The sequence below is a fragment of the Ammospiza caudacuta genome, chromosome 1 (assembly GCF_027887145.1).
Source record: "Ammospiza caudacuta isolate bAmmCau1 chromosome 1, bAmmCau1.pri, whole genome shotgun sequence".
Lineage (NCBI taxonomy): Eukaryota > Metazoa > Chordata > Aves > Passeriformes > Passerellidae > Ammospiza > Ammospiza caudacuta.
The window spans coordinates 133,946,423-133,969,451 of record NC_080593.1 but is presented as its reverse complement, the minus strand read 5'-3'; positions in this window follow the sequence as shown (position 1 = coordinate 133,969,451).

Here is a 23,029-nt window from a genome sequence, read left to right as displayed (position 1 = left end):
AACTAATGTAAAATTAATTTTACATTAACTGGAGCTGCTGCTGCCAACAGCATCAGGCTTGGCAAGGGCAAGAACCCTGAGAGGAAACACTTCCCTTCATCCTGAATTAATGCAAAATGGCCCTGACCCAATCTGCCTGCAGTTTTATTTAGTGGTGATTTTTCAGTCAAATATTCTCTTAGCAAAGCTGGAATAATGTGCTGCATTTTCAACATAAAAATATCATATCTGAAGATTATGTGGAAATGAAGGATCCTGTCAAAGTTGAAATTGTCCATTCATGTTTGAAAAATTCAAATTTTACCTTAATAGAATTTATAGATAGCTCTTAAATGCAAATTTTCTCTGATGTTTTATATTATATATATTTCCAATCACAAAACATGTTCCCCATCTACTTATGAAAAGTCAAAATAACTTTAGGTCCACCTGAAGTAAAAACAGAGATTTTCTCAATATAATATTTTTGAATTTTCATTACTTTAAAATTGGTTATTTGTGAAAGGCAAACTCTTAAAAGGAAACTGACACATTCTTTACAGAAATTAGGAAAAAAGTCTCCCTTTCTTTTCTATTAACTGCTTTTTTAATGGTGTCTTTAGGAAACACTGCTTCTCTTTGTGCTTAGCATTGAGATTACCTGGCAGGAAAAGCAGTGAAGGATGATTCTGATCCTGGGGGGGTGTTTGTGTAGCTCTCATCTTTGGCAAATGGCAAGTGCAACATCCACACTCACTTGGAAAAGAGGGGAGGAAAAAGTAGTCATTCAACTTCAGCTTCACTTTAATACTGTTGTCTTTTCACTTCTAAGCTAGAAGGAAAAGAGGAAGCAAAATTGTATGTCTGTGCATTGTCTTTATTCTCTAGCAAACATGTTCATCAGGGATTTGTTACAGAACTTCTACAAAAGCAATATGCAGGTGATTAGACAAGATCCAATACGGGGAATAGCCTCCACGGTCCTCCTTTGCTTGGCTCTTGGTCAGATTTTCACTCTAGACAAGACACAAGCAATGACATGTCTGTGTCTTTCAAAGTACAGCTGTGACCAGATGTGCATCTGTGCCTGGAAGCGTGAGCAGTCACAAGCACTGGCTCTGAAGCTCCACACACTGCAGCTTTGCTGTATGTTTGTCAGCCACTGTGAGCTTGCTGGGCAGCAGAAAATAGTCCAGGGACTTCTCCCGTCCCTTTCCTCAGGCTTCACCCTGCTGAGTCCTGAAGTGCCACCAGGGCAATCAGAGCAGTCACCAAAGCAGTAACTTGAATTTCTCATGGGATATAACTGTGTAGGTCCTTGGGACATGAAGATGACCACAGTGCTGTTGTGATTTTCCATTTTGATTAGAGTTATAACAGTAGAAATACACTATGAAAGTAATAATTAAAAAACATATCTAAGGGATCTGAGTGAATCATTATCTACTATGCATGCTACTGAGTGCAGAAAAAAATCCTATACAGATAGGTGAAGCTTTTTCTCTACAGGTATTATGGAAATAAGCCAATTTGTTTGCTTTTTGTAATATGGAATGCGTTTATTGAACAGCCATGTAAGGAAATAAAAGTAAGAACTATAAAAGAAAGGGTTTCTTACAATCAATCTGTCAACAGTCTTGTCAAGAAGAAATTAATCTGTTATTATGTTTGCGTCTGTGTCATTGTCACAGAGATAATGATATCATAAACAGCTGAAGTACTTGTAGGATTTAATAAATGCATTTGGAAATTAGAATGGCTTCCATACCTTTAAAGGTGAAAGCTATTTTAAGCACCCTAGGAAGTACATTGTTTTAGTGACAAGTTATTTTTGACTGCAAACTATGGATTTCCTGTAACTTTCTCAAAAAACTATTATGTTGGCTTTGGAGATGGTATAGAAGACAGAGGATAATGGAATGTGAGAAGAATGATTTAGTAAATATATAAATATGATGTGTGGATCTATTGGCAGTTGTATTCCTGGTTCAGTCAATAATCCAAACAAGCCTTTCCTGAAGAATCTAATGCTGCTGTATTGTAATTAATGGAAATTTATCTTCCCCAAAGACTGGCAGAAAGACACCTTTTAAAATTCAATATGCATGCATATTGGTCCTCAAAGGAAGAATAAATTAGCTTGACCAGTTTCAGAAGAACTAACAAGATTAAGAATTGAAAAATGCTTGAACTGACAGGACTGATTTAGGAGAGAAATTGGTATTTGAGTGGATATGCATGAAATTATGATCTGCCTGCCCATCTCACCCTGTAGAAGATGAGCAGCCACTTCATGGCAAGGTGGTTTTCTTTCTTTAAGTTTTGTCCCTATGATTAGTCCTACATTTTATGAGAATATGATCCTGACATTTATGATAGATTAATTCTATCATTGTCCTATACGTAACAGAACTGTTAGTACTAAAATTTGTCTGAGCTTCTGTAACCCAGATCTCAGCCTAGAAAGAAATACTATTCCCCTGTGATAGAAGCTGACTTTGGAAAGGGAATTTATTGAGATGATTATAACTGGGTAGATCCTCTGGTAAATCACATTATCCTAGTGTTTTGCACTAAATGAACTTCTGGCCTGAGCTATCTAGAAATTATTATGTTGATAAATATGATTAACAAAACTCAGTCCTTCCCTTCCTTATGGGAATCAGGTTCACATGTTAGAAAAGCAAATAATTTGTTTAATGTACTGATAGGGACTAAATGTAAGGCCTGAGAGGTACAGCAGTGTAAGAAGCACTTTGTTTTATGTTGTATCTGTGAACCTTCTGGACATTCCTAAACTTGGCCTCTCAATGGCAACAAAAACCACCCCCCATCATTTGCTGAAACCAAAGCTGCATGATGTTTGCATGATGCCCAGTGTGCTGCCCTCCAGGTCCTTGGCTCCTGGAAGGAAGGGCTGAGCTGCTGAAGTCAGGGGGGAGTCGGAGCACTCACATTCTGCTTTGAATTTTGGAAAAGTGTTTGCAATGTTTGAATTTACTCCCTGTCACTCCATGCTGGAAAGCACCATCTGAAGATCATTCTGCTTGTTATTTCCTGCATCTGTCACAATGCTTGTTGCAGGCCTGAGTGTGGATGTGCCCTGGCTGGCATAAACCAAGTGACTCATGAGTCAGGAATGCCTCTCTCCAGATTCAGCTCAGCTCTGCAGATTGAGATTGCTTGGCCTTTGCTTTTCAGCTGACATCAAAGAGTGCAAAAATAGTTGAGGTTTTGTCTCCAGGCATTTTCCTTGGTTTAAACTGGAATTCTCAAATATTTCCATTTCACAAAGCAAATAGAATACTTTGTGATCAGAGATTTTCCTCACACAGCGCACGTTGAGCAGCCATGTCCTTCTCAAGTCACTCCTTCCATTATTTGGCCTTTGCTCTCATTAATTAAATGAATGATCTTTAAAAGATTAACTCTTTGTTATGTTTAAAAGCATAATTTTAGAGGGAATTATTGGAAACCTTGTTACTCAGTGTTGAATATAAATATGGCCATTTTGCAAAGACACAGGAACCAAGGCTTGTGCTTTAATGGGAGGGGCCTTAATTTTAGTCTCATTTTCTACCTCCTAGCAGCTTAGACATGCAGCAGATTTCACAAGGGGCTGGCAAATCTGATAGTCCTGATTAGTTCTTCCATCCTTCTTGCCACATGACAAGTTCAAAACATATTCTAAATTAATTTTTCATTTATAGTAGGGAGACCTAATAAATATAGCAGCTAGGATGTTTACTTTCTCTGTAGTTAAAGCAGTTCCAAGGGACAAAAAATGCAGTGAAACAAAGTAAAGAATAAAAGAATAACATAATCTGAGAAAAAGTAAAAGCAGAAGAAGGATGCAAGATATGCCAAAATGAAAATTGCAAGCTTTGAAGTAGAAAATTTGTTTCAGACAGGCCATTTTTATACCTCAAAAAACCCCATTTGCTTGGTACACTAACATGCCTGAGAGTCCTTTGGTGTGGCACCAATACAGCCTTAATAATTTTAAATTATCACTCATACAGGCAAGTGTTGCAGACATTTTTCACAGAAATCCTTTCTTTGGGACTTGTTCATCTTCTGGGTAGCAAAGGCCCCAGAAGAAGAATGTAAACAATTGTTATCAGCTGCTGTGGAATGCAATAGGATGCACCTGTGATTGGTTCGTGTTCCATGTGTACCATTAAGAGCCAATCACAGGAGCAAGCTCGGGAAAGATTCCCTGGACAGAGAACTTTGTTATTCATTCTTTCCATTCTATTCTTAGCTTAGCAAGGCTCTGCAACTTCTCTCCTTATTCTTTTTAGTATAGTTATAATGTATTATATATCATATATCAATAAATCCAGCCTTCTGATCATCAAACAAGATTCTCGTCCTTCTCTCACCCCCAGCGACCTCCTCAGGTTGCTGTAATAGGCAAGAGTCCTCTCAAGAATTCTTATCTTCTGTTTTTAACTATACATTTGGAATGGATGTTATATTGGAGTCACATCTGTCTGCTGAAACTGTTAGCCTTTCTTGGTGTGCCACAACTTGGCTCAAACCCTGAGTAAGAGAAGTCAGTTCACCAGTGTAGCCTGGGTATTATTTTGACACCTAAACATTATGAATTGTTACTGAAGTGGATGTCTGCAGATGGTGTTAGCAAGGATTTCCTCGTTATTTAATAACCAGGAATATTTTCCTATTATTGTTCCAATGATCATTTGTTTCCAGAAGTTTAAGGATAATAGTATTAACATGTTAAAAGGCCTGTTCCAGGATTGGCCTATTCCAGAGTGTTGACACTGTGTTTTGTTGGCATTTTCTGAAGCCTTGTATTGTACTGAATTTAATTAATTTACAGTCATTCACATTTCAGTGAATTGGGCCCATCCTCATAACATCATCTGTAATGGCTTGTTTTAAAGAGTCAGAATGAATCCTTTCTCACATCTCCTTTCTCACAGAGCTGCTGCCCCACAGGCTCTCAGCACCACACAGGGGTACTGAGCAGAGTCCCCGTGACCCTGGGAGTACTCTGGCCTTTAGATCAGTTTCACAGTGCTCTTGTCACATCCCCTGACAGAATCTGAAAGCTGTGCTGGGTAGGACAAGAGGAACAGCCCTTGTCTGCCACACTCAGTAAAACTCTCACTTCCAGATTTTTCCTGGGACTCACCTCATCTCCTGAAGTCTTGGAGAACAGTGCTCTTCATTCCTGAGTGAAGAGCTATTTCATAGAAAAGTGCCAAAAAATTAGGGGACCCAACATTTACTAGAATAAGTTGTACTTATTATTCATATCCCATATTCATACGGGCATGTGGGCATATAAATCATGGAATCATAGGACAATCCAGTATGGAAGGAACCTCAGAAGATTGCCTAGTCCAGCCTTTGATGGGAAAGGGAGTGTAGGTGAGATTAACGACCACCCTGTTCAATCACATCTTCAAAACCTCCAGTTATGAGCACTCTACCACAACCCCAGGACCATAGTTCAGTGAATGATTATTCTCACTGGAAAAAAAATCTTTATCATCTTTATCTGCAGATGGACTTAATGGGCACGTCCAGGTGTGCACGTGGCAGTCACTGTGCCTGCCTGGGTCAGCAGTGCATGAGCAGTGGGGTGCAGCAGGGCACTCCCCTGTCCTGTCACAGTAGGGTGAGTCCTGCCCAGTCACCAATGCATCTTGGAAAAAGCTGCCTACCCACTCATTTTAGCAGAGATTTTACCTGGGTTCATTATCTCACCAGGCTAAAGTCATCAGCAGAACCGTTAACCTCAAGTCCTACTGGCACCATCTCATAGTGAGAGGCACACTGTGACAGTGGTAGAGGTGCTCAGAAGTTGACCAGCATAATGATTTTTCACTAGGAAAGGCTAATTTATCAAGCTCTGTATTGAAAAATAACAAATTCAACAAATTTTAAACCTCTTTTAAAATGCCTAGAAGTTGTTCAAATATCCTACTTCAACTTTTCAGTTAGATTTTTTTAAAGACTCATTTTAAAATTTCAATTAAGTTTCAGTAACATTAAAGCCAAATTGGAACAAGTGTTTTGATCATCAAAAGGAAAAAATGTAGGTCCAATATGAAGTTACTCTTTTGCAGGCTTTCATTGGTTAAGCATAGTTGAGATAATCATATATTTTCAACTGAAGATAGCTGATAAAATCTTGACTCATGGGTGAAGGCAGTGACATAATGCCTGGCATTTTGATGGTGTCATAATTTTACCCTGTCTCTAAATAAAATATTTTCCTACAGCTTTTAAACCATTCAGATGTCTTTATATGTCTATATAATTATACAGAGAAGTCATGTTCTCTGAGTTCCTCTGAGATGTTTCTTGTTTTGTCAGTGCAATGGGAAAAATAAGTTTGAGAGAATTCTTGCCCTGCCATGGCAAGATGACATCAGCTCTTCCAAGCCACAGTATGATGCTTTGGTGCAGCTGTTTGCTCAGAAATCTGGGTCTGTTCTGGTACTTTCACATTTTTAACTTTTTGGCTGCATGATTAGATGTTCCTCATTTTCTCTCCAATTATTGGACCCTCGATTACCCTCCTCTGGTCTAGAAATGGATGGAAAATCTCCCCAATCCTTTGAATCCTTTGAACTACTCATGTTTCTCTCCATTTCCCTTCTGCAGTCCTTGGCTTTTGTCCACACAGAACCTGAAATTGCATTCTGGCAGAGGTACCCAGGTATGCAAATCTGCATGTAAGATGACCAAAGCTGGCAGCACTGTGGGTTCAAGTATCAACAGTGTAAAGCTGCTTGTTGGCTTCCTCCTGTCCATTGCAAATTATACTCCATGCTTATTTGGCAATAAGTGACATTGAAAAGTCATGGCAGTCAGGTGAATTCCTTCATGACAGAAAAAAGGGAAATATTGCACCCATTTTTAAAAACACGAGAAAGGAAGGCTCTGGAGACTATGGACCTGTCACTTCTGTGCCTGGAAATACCATGAAACAGATCCTCCTAGAAGCTGTGCTAAGGCACATGGAGGACAGGGAGGTGACTTGGGACAACCAGCACAGCTTCTCCATGTTTAAGTCATGCTTGACCAGAGTAGTGGCCTTCTATGATGGGTTGAATACATCAGTGGATAAGGGAAGGGCTATGGATATCATCTGTCTGGATTTGTGTAAGGTCTTTGACATGATCCCCCACAACATCCTTCTCTCTAAATTGGAGAGAGATGGATTCCATGGGTAGACTGGTTAGGTGGATGAGGGATTAATTGTATGGTCACATCCAGAGGGTGGTGGTCAATGGCTCAGTGTTCCAATACAGATCAGTGACAAGTGATGTCCTTCAAGAGTCCACGTTGGAAACAGTGTGTTTTATATCTTCATCAGTGATAAAGACAGTGGGATCAGTGCACCCTCAGCAAGTTTGCCACTGACACCAAGCTGAGTGGTGTAACTGGGACTTGAAGGATGGGATATAATTCAGAGAAGCTCAAGAAGTAGGCCTATGGAAATCTCATAATGGTCAACAGGCCCAAGTGCAAGGTACTGCACCTGAGTTGGAGCAACCCTCAGCACCAATAATCTGGAGAAGAGGAGATTGCAAGCAGCCCTGCTGAGAAGAACTTGAGGGTGCTGGTGAATGAAAAGCTGGACATGACCTGGCAATGTGAGCTTGTGGCTCAGAAAGCCAGCTGTGACCTGGGCTGCATCCAAAGGTGTGTGCAGCAGGGTGAGGGAGGGGATTCTGCCTTCTGCCCCTCTTCTCTGTGCTGGGGAGATCCCAGCTGAAGTGTGCATCCAGCTCTGGGGTCCAGCACAAGGAAGATGTGGCAGTGTTGGAGCAGGTCACACGAGTGTCTCACACATGATTAGAGGGCTGCCCACTGTTTATGAGGTACAATGATTCCTTACATTTGCACAGCAACAAGGCTTCTAGGTCACCTTTATGGATAGTCCTTGGCTCCTATGTTGCCATCTGTCCCCCCAAGTCCAGGACAAGCTGGATGCAGCCATCACAACTCCCACTGGTGGTTGTGGCTTGAGCATGAGAGGGCTGGGGGATTGTGCTGCTGCACTGCCCAAGGTCTGTCTACAGCATTAAAGGTTCACTTTGAACTGGGTTTTTTGGAAAAAGAGACTGCATTGCTTTTGGAATTTTAGCAGACCCTGGAAGCAGACTGTGGAAGGAAACCAGTGGGATTTGCAGTGTTGATTTTTACAGCTGGAAGGAGCAAAATAGTGAAGGAAATTAATTGCAACTTAGGTACAATTTATCCAACAAGCTGCAGACTCCAGTTATAATGGGATGCTACTGACTTGGTTGTCATTCAAAACAAGGAAATGCAAAAAACCCAAAAACTAATAAAGTATGATAAAGTGACTATAGATCAGCCCAAAAAGATCTGAGATAATCTACCACTGTCTCAGGACATAGATTTAAGCCCTTCCCCTTTTAAATGATGCTCAGCAATTTGAGCAACTATTCAGTCAAAGTGACCTTCTGGAGCCTACAAAAATTATTTTCCCAGGGAATAACTTTTTTTTTTTTGTCTTTCACCACTATCTTGTTGCTGGACTTCCTCCTGTAGCATACATGCTGATTTGGAATGGAGTTGTGATCATGCATTGGCCAAGGGGTTTTTTAGTCTGGAGAAACCTGAAGGGAGGTTTAGACAGGCAAGGTTGGTCTCTTCTCCAGGTAACAAGTGGCAAACAGCCTTAAGTTGTACCTGGGGAGGTTTAGATTAGATATTGGGGAAAAAAAAATTCACTGAAAGGGTAGTTAGGCTTTGGGGAAGTGATGGGATCACCACTCCTGCAAGTATTCAAAAACATGTGTAGACATGGTGCTTAGAGAAATGGTGTGGTGCTGCACCTGGCAGTTCACGGCTGGACTTGATCACCTTACAGGACATTTCCAGCCTCCGTGGTTCTGTGATTCCAGGCCAGGAGAGCGTGGAGAAGGTGCGAGTCCTTAGGCTGGAGGGAGCGGGGCCGGGAAGCGAGGAGCCAGGCAGGGGGCAGCATCCGATCGCCCAGGGCCCCCGGGCGGCTCCCGAGCCTCGGCCGGAACAGGGAGAGGAGTTCTGAGTCCCTCTGATGTGCTGCTGCAGATTCTGTGACAGCGGCGGATCAAAGCAGCGGCAGCCTCGCCGGTGAAGTTATTTATAGGGATGTCAAAGTGTTCTGCGGCAGGAAACCTGTGCCACATCATTGCGGTAGCACTCGCGGCTGGAGAGCTGGGTGCTGAGAAAAGTGGTGGGGACAGTAAATGGGACATCTGACTGTGGATTTCTGTACTATCTTGTTTTATCTGGAGCGCTGATTTCGGCTGAAACAGATCAAAAAGTGACAACTAGTCCAGTTTACTGCTAATCCAAGAGTTACTTCTTATATATGTGTATATATAGGCTCTTTTCTACTTGGTGATAGGTTTGTTTATGTAGAGACACAAAAAGCTGCAGGTTGTGGTGACAATTTGAATTGCAGAACACTTATGCAGTTATTTTCTTCCACAGATAACACTGGAAGCCATGGATTACAGTATGAATTGCAAAATTAATAAATCAGTTCCTGAGCCTCTTAAAAAGGATACAATACAAAAGGGAACAATGTCAGCTCTTTTTTAGACCATGAGGATGTAAAAATGAGCACCTAACAGTCAGAGCCATCAGTCCTGGGAACCTTTGTGGAGTTAAGCCTGTGCAAACCAATTAATGCCTGTCATATGTAGTTTGTTCTTTCTTTCATCTTATTCCTATGAAAACTGCATGAGCAGTGAAATGTTTGTGAGATATTTGGTCCTTGAGGATGTCAGGCTTTGATTGCCTCCTTTCTCCAGACATGGCACTCTCTACCACTGGGCAGGTTCAGCTCTAAAGCCCTGTCTTTACTGGAGAGTTACAGGTGCTGGATATGTGTTCTGCAGCCTTTTTACCAGGGTGGAGTTAAATGCAAAATGCGAAATTGCAGACACAGGCATCTTACTGGCAGAGAGACCATGGCACGTCCAAGCACTGGTTGGAGACCCAGTCTTGAACCCAGCCAGGTGAGTTCTCCACCAGCCCTCACCAGCAGCCCCTGGGGCTTTGGATGCACCTTTATCATCTGAGTGCCGGGCTTCACAAAACTTGGCAGATTGCTGCTTGCAGCTTTAAAGCAATTGCCTCCTGCAGAATGGTCTGCACTGTGCCAAAACAAATAGGGGTCAGCTGCAGTCTCCTTCTTTGTGTGGGTCTAGATTGCACCACAGAGACTTTCAGAAGGAGGTGCAGGGGATTCCCAGGAAGCTGGGACAGGCTGCTAGGCTGCAGCAGGACAGTGCTGGTGCCCTCTGGCAGTTTGTTAAGATGATGGCTTTGTGCCCACTGGTCCTCCTCCCTGTGTTAGCACACTGAGACTCATAATGCAGTGTACAATTACTGCCCAGCTGATTCCTCAGTCAGGGTTGTACAACAGATACCATCCCTCCCACAGCCCACTGGAGTGCAGGGAAGGTTTGTCATTCCTTAGAATTGGAACAAGATTTGTCCTTGAGGGCTGTATTCAGAAATTAATTCAGACAGACTGGATGTTTCTAGTCCAGAAATAATTTTACTTTTCCTAGGTATTTCCCTTGAGCTCTTATGCTGCCTGCTGAGATGTTCTCAGTCCAGGTCAGCAGGTACAGGGCTTCCCTCACAGTCAGGTCAGATTAGCCAGAGGTCTGCAGAGTTCCCTGAGAAGACACAGAGGACACATCTTTTTGGCAAAGTAGATGACAGCAAAAAGTGCTGCCAGGGCTTCCACCTTCTCACTGCTGCAGAATTGTTTCTGCCTCATATCTGTCACTTCTTAATATAAACTACAGTCATAATCTCACAAGAGGGAGCCATGGTGTTCCCTTATCTTCATCAAATGTCCTCCTTATCCAAAACCAGTGCACTTTCTCTAAGTCTTCTCAGTCCCTCTGCAGTCCTGGATCTCTCCCCAAAGACCCTGAAATGGCATGCAGTTTTTACAGAAGGACTTGTGTTCCTGTCTCTTCTTCCCTCCCCTGCTTTAGCAGTTATTGCTGGTATTTTGAGCTCTGGTCTCTTGCTTTCTTAAGGAGTACTCACTAGTCAAAGAGGCAAAAAGTGGGTGCCACTTTGAAAGAAAACAGTTAATCTTGCTCCATTCCTTGAAAGAAGTGAGGTAGGTACCTTTAGTCTGAAGGAGTCCTGGCTTTGGTTCCTGCAGGAGTGCAAACACCCACCTGCAGTCCTGAATTAATCCCCTCACATCCTCAGAGCTCCAGCTTCCTTCCTCCACCTTGTTTTTTATTTAAAAAAAGTTAGATGTCTGTACACTTCATGGGATGGGGTCATATATGTTGAAAGAAATAGTCAGAAATAGTCAGAAATTCCCACTCAGAGATGCCTGACCCCATCCCATGGGGTGTAACAGGGAATGCTGTGCTCTACTCAACGAGTTCAGTGTTGCCTTACTGGTTTCCCAGGGATATGGGTCTTTGTGTTAAATTTTTTTTCCACAAGTTGTCTATTTTAAACTGTTTGTTGGTTTTAGATCCAGTCCACAGCTGTTCTGAACATCTTATGGTGTTAAGCCAAGTGAAGCCAAAGGGTTTGTACCAGGAAGGCAATGACTCACTTTCTCTAGCCAAACTGATGGCCCATCACCTATGTCCAGCTTTTTAGTGCCCTCCAGTTAGTCCATCCTTATGTTGAAATAGACAGAAAAAAATGCATTGCATTTAAAAGAAACTTCTCTTTCAGTCCTTTTCCTTGCATAAATTTGGAAATATGCATGCTAGCTCTGAGAGCAGGTGGAGTGGGGCCTTAAGTATTGTTATGACTTACTCAGGGCTGAAGTTTTTGCACATTAGATGCTTTCCTATTCCTATCAGATGCTTATCCTATGTGCAATGGACACATGTTGAAACTCAGATTGAATTTCTTTCCAATGATTTAACAAGCTACAATACTTACCAGTGCTGTAAGGATTTGTGAGATCAAATACTTGTATCATTCCCTACAAAGTTGATTCAATTCAAGCAGCTTACTCTTCATGATTAGGATCCTTAACTTCAACTGCATGTGCTTCATTTTTTCACCTATGGGCCAGACTGACAAAATTCATAAATACACAGAATCATCCTAGAAAACTGCATGCATGTTTGTTTTCACATTCAATTTTAATTAGGACAAGACCACTGTGAATCATTGGAAACGTTCTCAGGACCCATTTTAATTACATGCTTTCATCTGATTTTTTTCATGCAAATTTTAGCTGGCATGCTCATGGGAAAGATAATTAACAATATACAAATATAGTCCTCAGAAATAAAACTTGTATTTGCTTCTTATTAAAACAAACAAATAAGCACTTGACTGCTATTCAGGCATGACAATCTTCCAGCTAATAGGTAAGAAAGTGAGCAACTGAAGTGAAATATTTGATATGTCTCTCTTTACAAGCTCTTACTCAGATGTGACATGGGGGTTTGGACAAAAAAAAAGACATGGAGGACTCTTCCCCTGCTGTGAAAGTGCCTGTTAGAAGACTGGCACTTCCAGCAGACTGGCACTGCCCACCTGCAGCTGCTGAAATGGAAGTGATGAGCCCAAGTTGGCTCTGGGGGTATCTCCATTGGTGCCCCTTGCCTGTCTGCCCAGAGAAATGCCAGCAGCCATTGCCCAGCCTGGTCTGCCCAAGTTCCTGAAGTAGTCACACACATCATACACACTGATGCTGTGCAGACAAAACAGAGTCCATGTCAGTGTGAGCTGAAACTCTTTAGAAGGGACAGACTGCCTTCACCATCTCCTCTGGTACTGTTGTTGACCTGTGCAGTGGAGTTTTGCTTCAATCCTTATGTTTTATTGCCAGCCTAAGGCAATAATGTTCTTGATCTTCTTTAAGAGAATTTACACTTTTTCCTAAGCATCTATCAGAAGATGTTCCAGAGAAAGCACAGTCCTGCATCCTTCTACCTTGAGCTCTTGATCTTTACTGATCAGTGCAAGTCTCCAGAATAATTCCTTGCCACCCTGACTGTTGTATCTTTTCCCAGTTCATTTACAAATTGGACTATTACCATGGTAAAAGTTAAACTTTTCATTGTAAACTGCTTCACCAGCGCATCAGTTTTATTTTTCTCAATTAATCTTGTGTGCAGGACTATCTGGGTGGCTCTCCTTCCTTGGTTGCTGCTGACACACTGTACTGTTTTGTAAACTAACTCCTGTCATTAATATTGCCTGGGTTTTGTTTTGAGATTTTTTTTTTTTGCCAGCATGACTTGCCAGAATGCCGACAGTGCCAAAGACACTGCAAAAATTTCCATGTGGCTGAGGGATATCTGCAGGGAGGAGGAGGAGACGTGAGGGAAGTCACCTTTCATTAGTGTGAATGTCTTCAGTGCAGCATACAGAAAAGAGTGCAGTAAGTGGCAGCTTCTATAATTTCTGGTTTTTCTGCAAGGATGAGCCCTTTGTCAAGGAGTCAAAGGGAGTTTCATGCAAATGTGCAGAAATGCTTAACTCTTAGAGTGCTAGAAATATTCGGTTAGATGCACTAAACACCAACTCTTCTGAAGCTTCACATTTCAATAGGTGACCCCTGTGTTACATACACACATGCCACACACCCAGTACATCAGCCCTTATCTGCAGGCCTTTGAAGGGAGCTGGTGATGAGTGCACCCACTCTGTGGTGCCAGTTGATAATCTGTGCAGGGTGGATCCTTTAAAATTGCTGTCAGTTGTTTAAGAGCCTTAGTGGGATGGGTGGGAATCCTCCCCTTAATCCCACTGAAGTCAGAAGAAGGGCTCCTGTTAACTCTAACAGGCCTTGGATCAGTGCCTGTGGGAAGCTATTTTATAAATCCCAGCTTGCCTTGAGCAGTCTTCAGCTCTTATCATTTACTAGGACATGTTTTGATACAAAGCCATTCTTTACTTCATTTCTTCTAGGGTTGCTTGGAGTAATTAAATCACTCTCTTGAGCTAAAATCTGGGGTCTTAGAGGTGAGGAGAAAAAAGTGGTGGCAGGCAGGGCCAGTATTTTCTTTGATGCAGTCCTGTTTATTTGTAAAGAATGTAAATGGGTCTTTTTTCCCCAGAGCACAGCTGGGATCATGAAGGTTACAACTCTCTTGCTTCTAGCACTGAAACCTTCTTGCAAAATCATCTCTCTGTCCTTCAGCAAATGCACTGTCCACAATGCAGTTATTGTATGACCATGCAGCACTCTCTTGTGCAGTCTGCTGGCTTTTTTTTTCCATTATAAATTAGATCCTCACTCACTGTTCCTCATATGAGAGACTGTTTCCCTACTTACCCCTGTTTGGACCCCATTTATGCTGGATATTTAAATTTTTATAGCTTTTATATTTTATACATTTATACTTGCAGTGCAAGCTTCTGGGGATAGTGACCATTTTTTGTTCCATGTTTATACATCACTGGTCTTTTAGCCCACTTTGAGGATAACAACAATAATAATGAAAATGAAAACATGGTGTTCTCAGTTTTGCTAGTCTGCTCAGCACTCCCTCCCCCAGTACTGCTCTGGTGACCCTGTCTAAGGTAGGTTTCCAGCTGCAAAAGAGATTATAGGATAGCTGTTTCCAGCCCTATATATCCCAAAGGAGTGAAAGGTGCTGAAGGGATAAGGAAAGCAGACAACAGAAAGGGAATGACATAAAATAGTGTATCTGGCCATTCCTTTCCCAACTGAAACTCACAAAAGGCTGAGTCACCTGATGCAGGTCTGAGGACAGAAATTCAGAATTCCCAAGAGGCCAGAGGAAAAGGACAGAGCCAGTACCTGCAATGGGTTCCCTGTGCATATGGGCAGTTTGTTTTCAACAGATGAGTAGTGTCTGAGAAGGATTGAGTTATTAATGTGAATATATGAAAACAGATAGCTTGTCAAGCCTCCTGCTGACAGGATTTCCTGTCTTAAAGCTTTGTAAGTGAGGGGGAAAGATCTTCTGGAAACAAATTCTGCTCCTTGAAGAATCAGTTGGTATAAAGGAAAGAATTCACTGTGTTTCCATCCAATTTGGACTCATTGCTGTTGCTTATCCTGCTTTAGCATGGGATTGATTTGTGAATGTGCAGTTTGCAGTGGGGAACGTGAGCCGGGCACATCCAGAGCGTTACAGTTTGTCAGAGTAGTTTCTCTGAAGGGAAGATTATACACAAGTGTTTGTAATGTAGCCAACCCATTCTGGGTGGCTGCTGTGTTCATCATAATGGCACATTGCATTGCTTGCTGCTGGGAGATCATTTTATCACAGCATTTGAAATATAAACTGAAGTCAAAGTAAAAACCAGCTTTTTTTATTGCTGTTGGGAGGGGCATAATGTACCCTGCTGAAAGAGTGCTGGGGCACAGCAGAGGGCATCCTTCAACAGAGGTACCAGTCCAGCCCTCTGGCACAGCTGTGCAGGCAGCAGCATTTAACTTCAGCTGGGCAATTGCACCAATGCTTTCCATGCAATCTCTGTTCCCAGCGCTCCTGCTGCCCTGGTCTCTTCTCACAGAGGGATTGTGTGGCAGGGGGCTGTGCCATGCTGAAACACCAGCCCTGAATGAGCTCCCTTGTCTTGTCTACCAGGAGCATTTATATTGTGCTGTGCAACACTTGACCTTTCTGAGAAATCACATGCAGTTGTTGAAGATGCTCTGTATTAACATGACTGTTTTGTTTATACCCTGGCACTACAGTGAATATCTTCTGCTGAGCCATAGAAACAAATTCATGTGCTAGCTTTAGTCAAGCCATCCTCTATGGCCCTGGCTACTGTGAATGACAGTCAGTAGAGAGTCCTGCAGATATAAATGAAAAATCATTCATCTTCTCTATTTCAGACACATTTGGTCTCCTGATATTTTGTTCCATATTCTTCTAGCATGTTTGAAACTCTGAATGGTGTAGGAAAAAAATAAGGTTATGCTGAAAATACAGGCCACTGGAGAACAGCTGTGTTGTGCCTATCTATCATTAAATAAAGAATAGAGCTCTAAAAGTGTTTACAGATTATAAAACAAAAGCAGATTGAATATGTTTTAAATTCTAGGAACTAACCTAAAATTTGCTATAAAACAAATATATGGCTTACAGCTGGAAACCTGTCAAAACACCCAAATGATTGCTCTGCATTGTCTGGAAAGAGTTTCTGTGCCCAAAGAGTTTAGAACAGCAACAGATGTACTATTGCATAAGAGAGACTCTCTGTTTTGAATTTCAGTTTATAGGACAGAGAGGCATACAAGAGAAGTAAAGTTCTTTTCATCTTACCCAGGTGCCTCTGCTTCCTCCTTAACATCTTGCTCCATGCAGTTCTCCTATGTTAAAGCGATTAGCAGAGATATAGAATGATGGGAACATACATCATTTTAGAATAGAAAAAACCATCTGGCTCAGTGTTTGTGGCTGTCTCTTAATACAACCATGTTGGGTTTTTTTCCATGCCCCTCAAGCCCCTCCCTTTCCAGAAACAATCTATGTGATCCCACATCTCCTCCTCAGTAACGCGTTCCAGATGGCCAGCTTTGTGCGGAACGGATTTGCCTTAGCTTCCCAGGTTTTTCCTAGGGTGGCTTTTTTTTGGTTGTTTTGGGGTTTTTTTCAGACTGCTTCCCCTTTATTTGAAACCTCTATATCCAATCATCTAGCTCTCCCTGGATCTTTTCCCCTAATTTTTATAGTGCAATCAAAAGATATTTTTCTCACATGGGTATTTTTATCACACTCACTCCCTGCCACACAATGATATTGAAACTTTTCTTCTCTTTAAATGAAGGTATGGAAGAGAGGTTGTGGGAGGCGGTGTAAGTAGGCAGTTTTATTGAGGGTGTTCAATTAGTCAGTATGAATTTGGCATTTTTATTGAATATTTTATTTGGTGAATTAAATAACCTTCCTAATACCAGTCAGCATTATGGCCTTTTGCACTTTAGGATGGCATCTTCACTTCAGAGAGCTCAGCTCTGCAGTTCTTATCCATCTCCCTGCTTCCTGGCTGCCCACATGGCACCAGTTTGCCCCCAGCCCCTCTTCTGGTTGAACTGGTTCCCTGTGAAGCACAGTGTGCATGTCGTTCTGGAGGTCTCTCCTCCCTCCTGGGACCCTCCTAGAGGATGGATTTGTCTGCCTCCACTTTCATATCCTGCTGGCAGTGTCCTGGCAGTGTGCTAGCCCTCTTTAGTCTATTCACATCAATGGGACTGAGGAGGTTCTGTATTTACAAGAAATTTTAGAAACTGGAAATAATTATGAGAACATCCTGAGGCCTCACGGGAGTTCAATCATTCTAAAGATGGAAAAAGATGATATTTTATAACTGAAGTGTTATACCCTCAGTCCTCCCTGCAAGGAAGTAGCCAGTTTTCCTGAACAAGAAGTAATACAAGTCTCATTAGGTTAGGAAGATTTCCCACATTTTCCATCTGTGGGTGCAAATTTTTGAGGCAATGAATGTGTGACATTTCACAAAGTCAAGAGACTCTCTCAATCTATAGCTGGGGGCTATTCCTGCTCAATGAAAGCTTAGCCTTTAATGTACAGATTTCTGGGAGAAATGTGGTGTGTGGTGCCAGGACAGAACAGCTGGAGACACCAAGGCACAGTCTATCTCCAGCCTGGCCATGGCTCAGAGGTCTGCCTGGGAAGCCAGCTGGTCACCTACCCAAAGCCTGCAGCCCAGACTCTGAACTGCTGCTTCTCCCTGCCTGCAGCCACAGGAGCGCATTTATTAATTTTAGAGGCATGGTAAAACGCAAAGTAGGAGAATTCCTTCTATAAATACACCTTAAAACAAAGAGACTTTTGTTTTATTTTTTTAACATGGAAAAAATATTAAGCAAAACAGGGGATATCTCACAGCTCTTATTGTTTAGAAACAGGGATTTTATTTTTCCAGTCTGCTCTTAATTTTTCCATTCTCTCTCAGTTTGGAGGGCAATGCAAATACAGCACAGTTACATTTCTGCTTTCTCTCCTACACCTTGCAGATCACAGTGACAACAATTTAAGCAAAAGGATTGCTCAGAGTCACAAGGATCCTCTGATTTACAGAAACCCCTAGACTGGAGACACACCATGCTCTCCTGCAGGAGCCCAAAAAAGAATGTTGTGTGGATTATGTTGCATATTTTTATTAATATCTTTGTTGTGTCTCTAAGTTCATACCAGTTATGAAGGAGAAAAACTTTCTTTGTTAAATCTTGCATATCAGATTTGATACAAAAGCTCAGTTCCACATGTTTAAGACCAATGACAAGAAAATCAGTCAAAGCAACCTATTTTTTTCATATTCCCTGGTGGGAAAGTCTTCTGAAAACTAGTTGTTTTATTTGTGTTCAGTACAGGCATTAATAAGGCTAAAAGAACTGCCAGTATGAAGACTATTCATAATAATTTCATATTGCAGAGGGTTTTGTGGGGAACTTTATCAAGATAAATGCATTATACACACACGCTTCTTGAAGGCTTATCTCTGCTTTTTTCTATAATAGTAATTGAGTAAGAGAACACTGCAAGTATGTTAATCTGATTTAAAATAGGACTGAATCACATTTGCAATTTTTAAATTTCATTTACCATAGCTTTTTAGCATCTGAGCTTACCTAAATACCCAGAAAGTGTTAAGGTAGACCTCACTTGATAAAAAAAACCCCAACCCTCTGTAATAATTAGTTTTTTCACCAGAATGTTTCTGATGAAGTTGTCTCCAGTCTCTAACAGAGACCCTGTAATTGTACCCTGTGCTCTCTCTCTCTGTCTTTCTCTTTCTTTCTCTGTCTCCTTATCTCTGAGAGTGCAATTGCATTGTGGAAACCCAAACCTCAGGAACACCTGGATTTGCAGTTAATGCATGTTGGATCAGGGCTGCAATTTTGCACACTGTGTTCTCCAAGCACTGCTGTCCTGGAGCAGTTGCCTTGCACAACCTAAGCCCTGCTTGTAGTTGTACACCCTGATCCCCTGTATGATCACCTCCACATTCAGACTGGCACAGACTATGCCTTCTGCAAAATTCTGCTGCCTCTGCAGTGAAGCACAGTGGAGTCTGCAGCATGTAAGATGCCCTGAGCTGAGCTGTGGTCTGTTTAGTTTTTGCTCTGCAACCAGGATCATGCCTTTGGTCTGAGATGTTTCTCTTGTGACATAAATAAGTGATTTTACAGTATAAATACTGTGGTTTTAAAGGTTACTTTTTATATTTATTCTTTAATCTGGCAGTTACACCAAAGTTCTGGGGATAACTCTTATCTGTTGGGAGCACACCCTTCTCTGTTCAGGAGGAGGTGGAGATTGTGGCAGGCAGATGGGGCATCTGCTGTGCTCCAGGGAGGCTCTGGATCTGTCTTGTGCTGGCCTAAGGGTTTGTAAAGTCCCTTAGAGAAGGTGTCAGGGAATTGCTGTGTGTGGGCTGGCTCCGAATGGGTCCCTGCAGGAATTGATACAGCCTAGGTCTAAGGTCTGGGGACAATGACAGCAGTGGCACGTGGTGACAGCATGGTCTCACAACTAACAGGGAAAGTGGCTTTGCAGCAGCTGTGGGGAGCAGCAGAAAGCCAAGGAGAGGGCATCAAGCTGCAGCCCCTGTGTGCTCACAACACAGGTCTCTGGTGGGGGCACCACAGCAGCCTGGTGGAGGCTCCAGGCCGGCAGAGTTACCAGATCCATGTGACATTACGTCTTTTGGCAGGGAAAACTTTGTGAAAAAAGCAAAAGTTGCACTGGATCTTGTTTTGATTATTTGTTTCTAACCTCACTACAAATGGAAAACATTTCTCTGGTGAGTGTCTGCTTGTTATTTTCCTATTGTTTTATCATCCTCCCTGCTCTCAGTAGGGATGAGTAATCCTCAAATGCTGCTCCAAAGGGTGACACTTACGCCAGATTATAGAGCTGCAGCACTGGGGATCTTTCCTTCTCTTTTATTTATTTTCCTTCAGTTTATTCTGCATCAGTTCCACTCTCTCTTTCTTCTTTATTTTTCTGTTTTTCAAAGGACTAAATACAACTAGCATTGCCTGCAGCAAACAACCCTCTCTTTTCCTTCCAGCTCTGTTTGAAGGTGAGAGAGATAGCTTGGTTGTGATAAACATGAACATTTTCATAATCAGGACAAGTAAGGTATAAGCACATTGAACACACAGAGACAGCCAGTATAAAGTAGGGCATTTAGGGAGTATGTTTCCTAAGAAGGAAACCAAAAAATAGTTTTAGGAAGAGCAATAATTTGTAGTAAATTTGCAGCTCCTGAATCAAACTGAACCAAATATTATGTTTTAAAAGGCCTTTCTCAACCATATATGGCCTTTTGAACTTCAGAGACTGAGCAGAAATCTCGGGTACCTATGGGCTCTGCACACGAAGAAATTTGCTCTCAAAGAAGTGAAATACAGATTCATAGAATCATAGAACAGTTTGGGCTGAAGGGACCTTAAAGATCATCTCATTCCAATCCCCCTGCTGTGGGCAGGGACACCTTTCACAAGAACAGGTTGCTCAAAGCTCCATCCAGTCTGACCTTGAGTGTGGGATCTCAGCACCTCAGGATGGAGGTGCAGAGTGGCCGAGAACACCCTTGGGGGGCTCGGGAGTCCTGGAATGTTGCCAGAAGTGTCTGGTGGCAGGATTTTGATCCTACACAGGAGACGACGCCTGTATGAGGACTGGGAAGGTTTCACTGGGTGAATGGTGAAGGGATAAGTTAGTTAAAGTGTAAAACACAGGGTTTAGGATTTTGGTACAGGGGGGTCTAAAGAAGTAAGATGGAGGAATTGGGGCGTGTCCTGTTCTTCTTCTTCTTCTTCTTGGCCTCCATCTTCTGTGGTGGTGGTGGCACTTGGGGATTGGTTATTACTAAAAGTGCACCGGTTAATAAGGGTAGAAGGTATTGGGGAAAAATGATAAATATTGTACACGTAACTTCGGGTATAAAGATAAGTGACCGCCCAGGGACTTGTGCAGTGTGCCCATGGCTGACTTGCTGTGCAGACCTCTGTCGGGCTGAAAGAAAATCTTTTAGATAAACAATTAATAAACACCAAGACCGAGACAAGATCAGAAGTCTCTCCTCGTCCTTTGACGCGCCGGGCTCTTCAAGGCCATCCCTGGGCCTTTCCAGGCCACCTAAACAGCACTGTAAACATTACACTTGAGCACCTCCTTCACAGCTTGAAGATCAAAATCTGACATAGGAGATGATCAGTAATGAGGAGATGGAGAGGAAGAACAGGAAGAAGTAAACTTGTCTGCAACATCAGTGACCTTTGTAAAGCTGGACGTCCCATGTCCCTGGGCAGGTACATTGAGGTTTTTACTAGAGAGTGAGTGCTGTTTTTTTAAAGATGTTATTTCACACTGAACCACAGAATCAGCTAGGTTAGAAAAGTCTTTGAGATCACCAAGTGCAATTGATGGCCTAAGAGCACCATGTCAACTAGACCGTGGCACTGAGTACCATGTCCAGTCTTTTCTTCAACACCTCCAGAGATGGTGACTCCACCACCTCCCCGGGCAGCTCTTCCTATATCCAATCACTCTTTCTGTGAAGAACTTCTTCCTAATGCAGAATTTTCCACTGGGTAGTAATTAAAACCAGTCAACATGTAGATATATATATATATAACATATAAGAAATATACCTGAAATTATCCTAAGAAGTAAGTTTATTTCAGGATAGCTTTAAGTTCATAGGGTTTATATTCCAGATAGGTAAGAGATGCATTACAGTGCCTAAGTGGAGAAAGATTATGCAATACTTAGCTAGATCTAGCTAAGTATCTATCTATCTAGATCTAAAGTTAGGCCTTTTGTTCTTCACAGTTTAATGTCTTAATTTAAAAAAAAAAAAAAGTTTGTTACAGTATGTGAAAATATAAAAACATTCACAACAAACATTTGTTCTTTGCTTTTAGGATTAAAGCATTATTCCTCTCATTATATAGCTGAAAAATTGGATCATAACATAAACAAAATGAATACTGTAATGCCACTCCTGATTCCAGCTGCCTCCATCTGTTCTCTGCCTGAAATACAAAGTAAAAATCCACCAGTGTAAGTAAATAGCACTTTTGCCTGATCCTTGCTAGCTTCCAAAGCACCTTACAGCACATGTAACCCTTGTTGAGAAGAGCAGCACAAGGCCCTGGTATCACAGGTGTCCCAGCTTTCCCATCTGCTGGACCTCACTCTCAGCTCTGTTTCAAGACACAGATCACTAGAGAAGGTGCAGATGAAGGTTATTCATGGTTCTTTTCCAGATGCATGGCCCTATCCAGTCCCAAAGGATGAACAGCCTCAGCTGCCTCCTAGGCCAGCAAAGCTGCTCTGTTTTGAGGCTGCATCTGACAACTCTGTTAAAGAGGAGATCTTGGGGGTGTATCAAAAACTTAACTAGTCAATCATAATCTCTTCAGCCAGATCATAAATTCTTGATTGCCTCTACTTATAGCCCAGTGGCAGAGCAGGATCCTTGCATGCCCATCCCATTCCTCTGGGTAGTCTCTCACCACATCCCGTCTTGCATGATGTGGTACCTCTCCCCTTACTGAGCTCCATAGTGAATTTAATGTGATGTTCTCTGATGAAGTCCAGACCACAGAGGAGCTTGGATGGAAAACAGCTGAATTTCTGCTCCTGCAACTAATGGAATATTGTAACAATATTTCAAAATAGAAGATATTTATGGTCAAAATGTGTTTTTGTTCCTTGTCTAATGGCATGAACATTTTCCATGGTGGCCACCTATTTCTTTGTGATGAAATTTGTTTACTCAAAACCCTAGTATTCTCAGTATTTTTTTGAAAATGAGAGACCAGTTCCGAACCATTGCATTTGTTTACTATGGACTGCGTTAGTCCTCTTTGTTAAATTTAAGCATAAAAATCTTTGAGATAAGGATAACATATTTGGCCTTCAAATTTTGAATTTAATTCCCTGCTTCACTGAAGGCTGTTGTACTTCCACCAGGTTTTTCCAACCACATCCACTCAGCACAAATACTGTGATGGAATAAACCATGGGCTGCTGCAGTCAGCCTTTTCTGTGGATATATTAGCCAGTCAGCC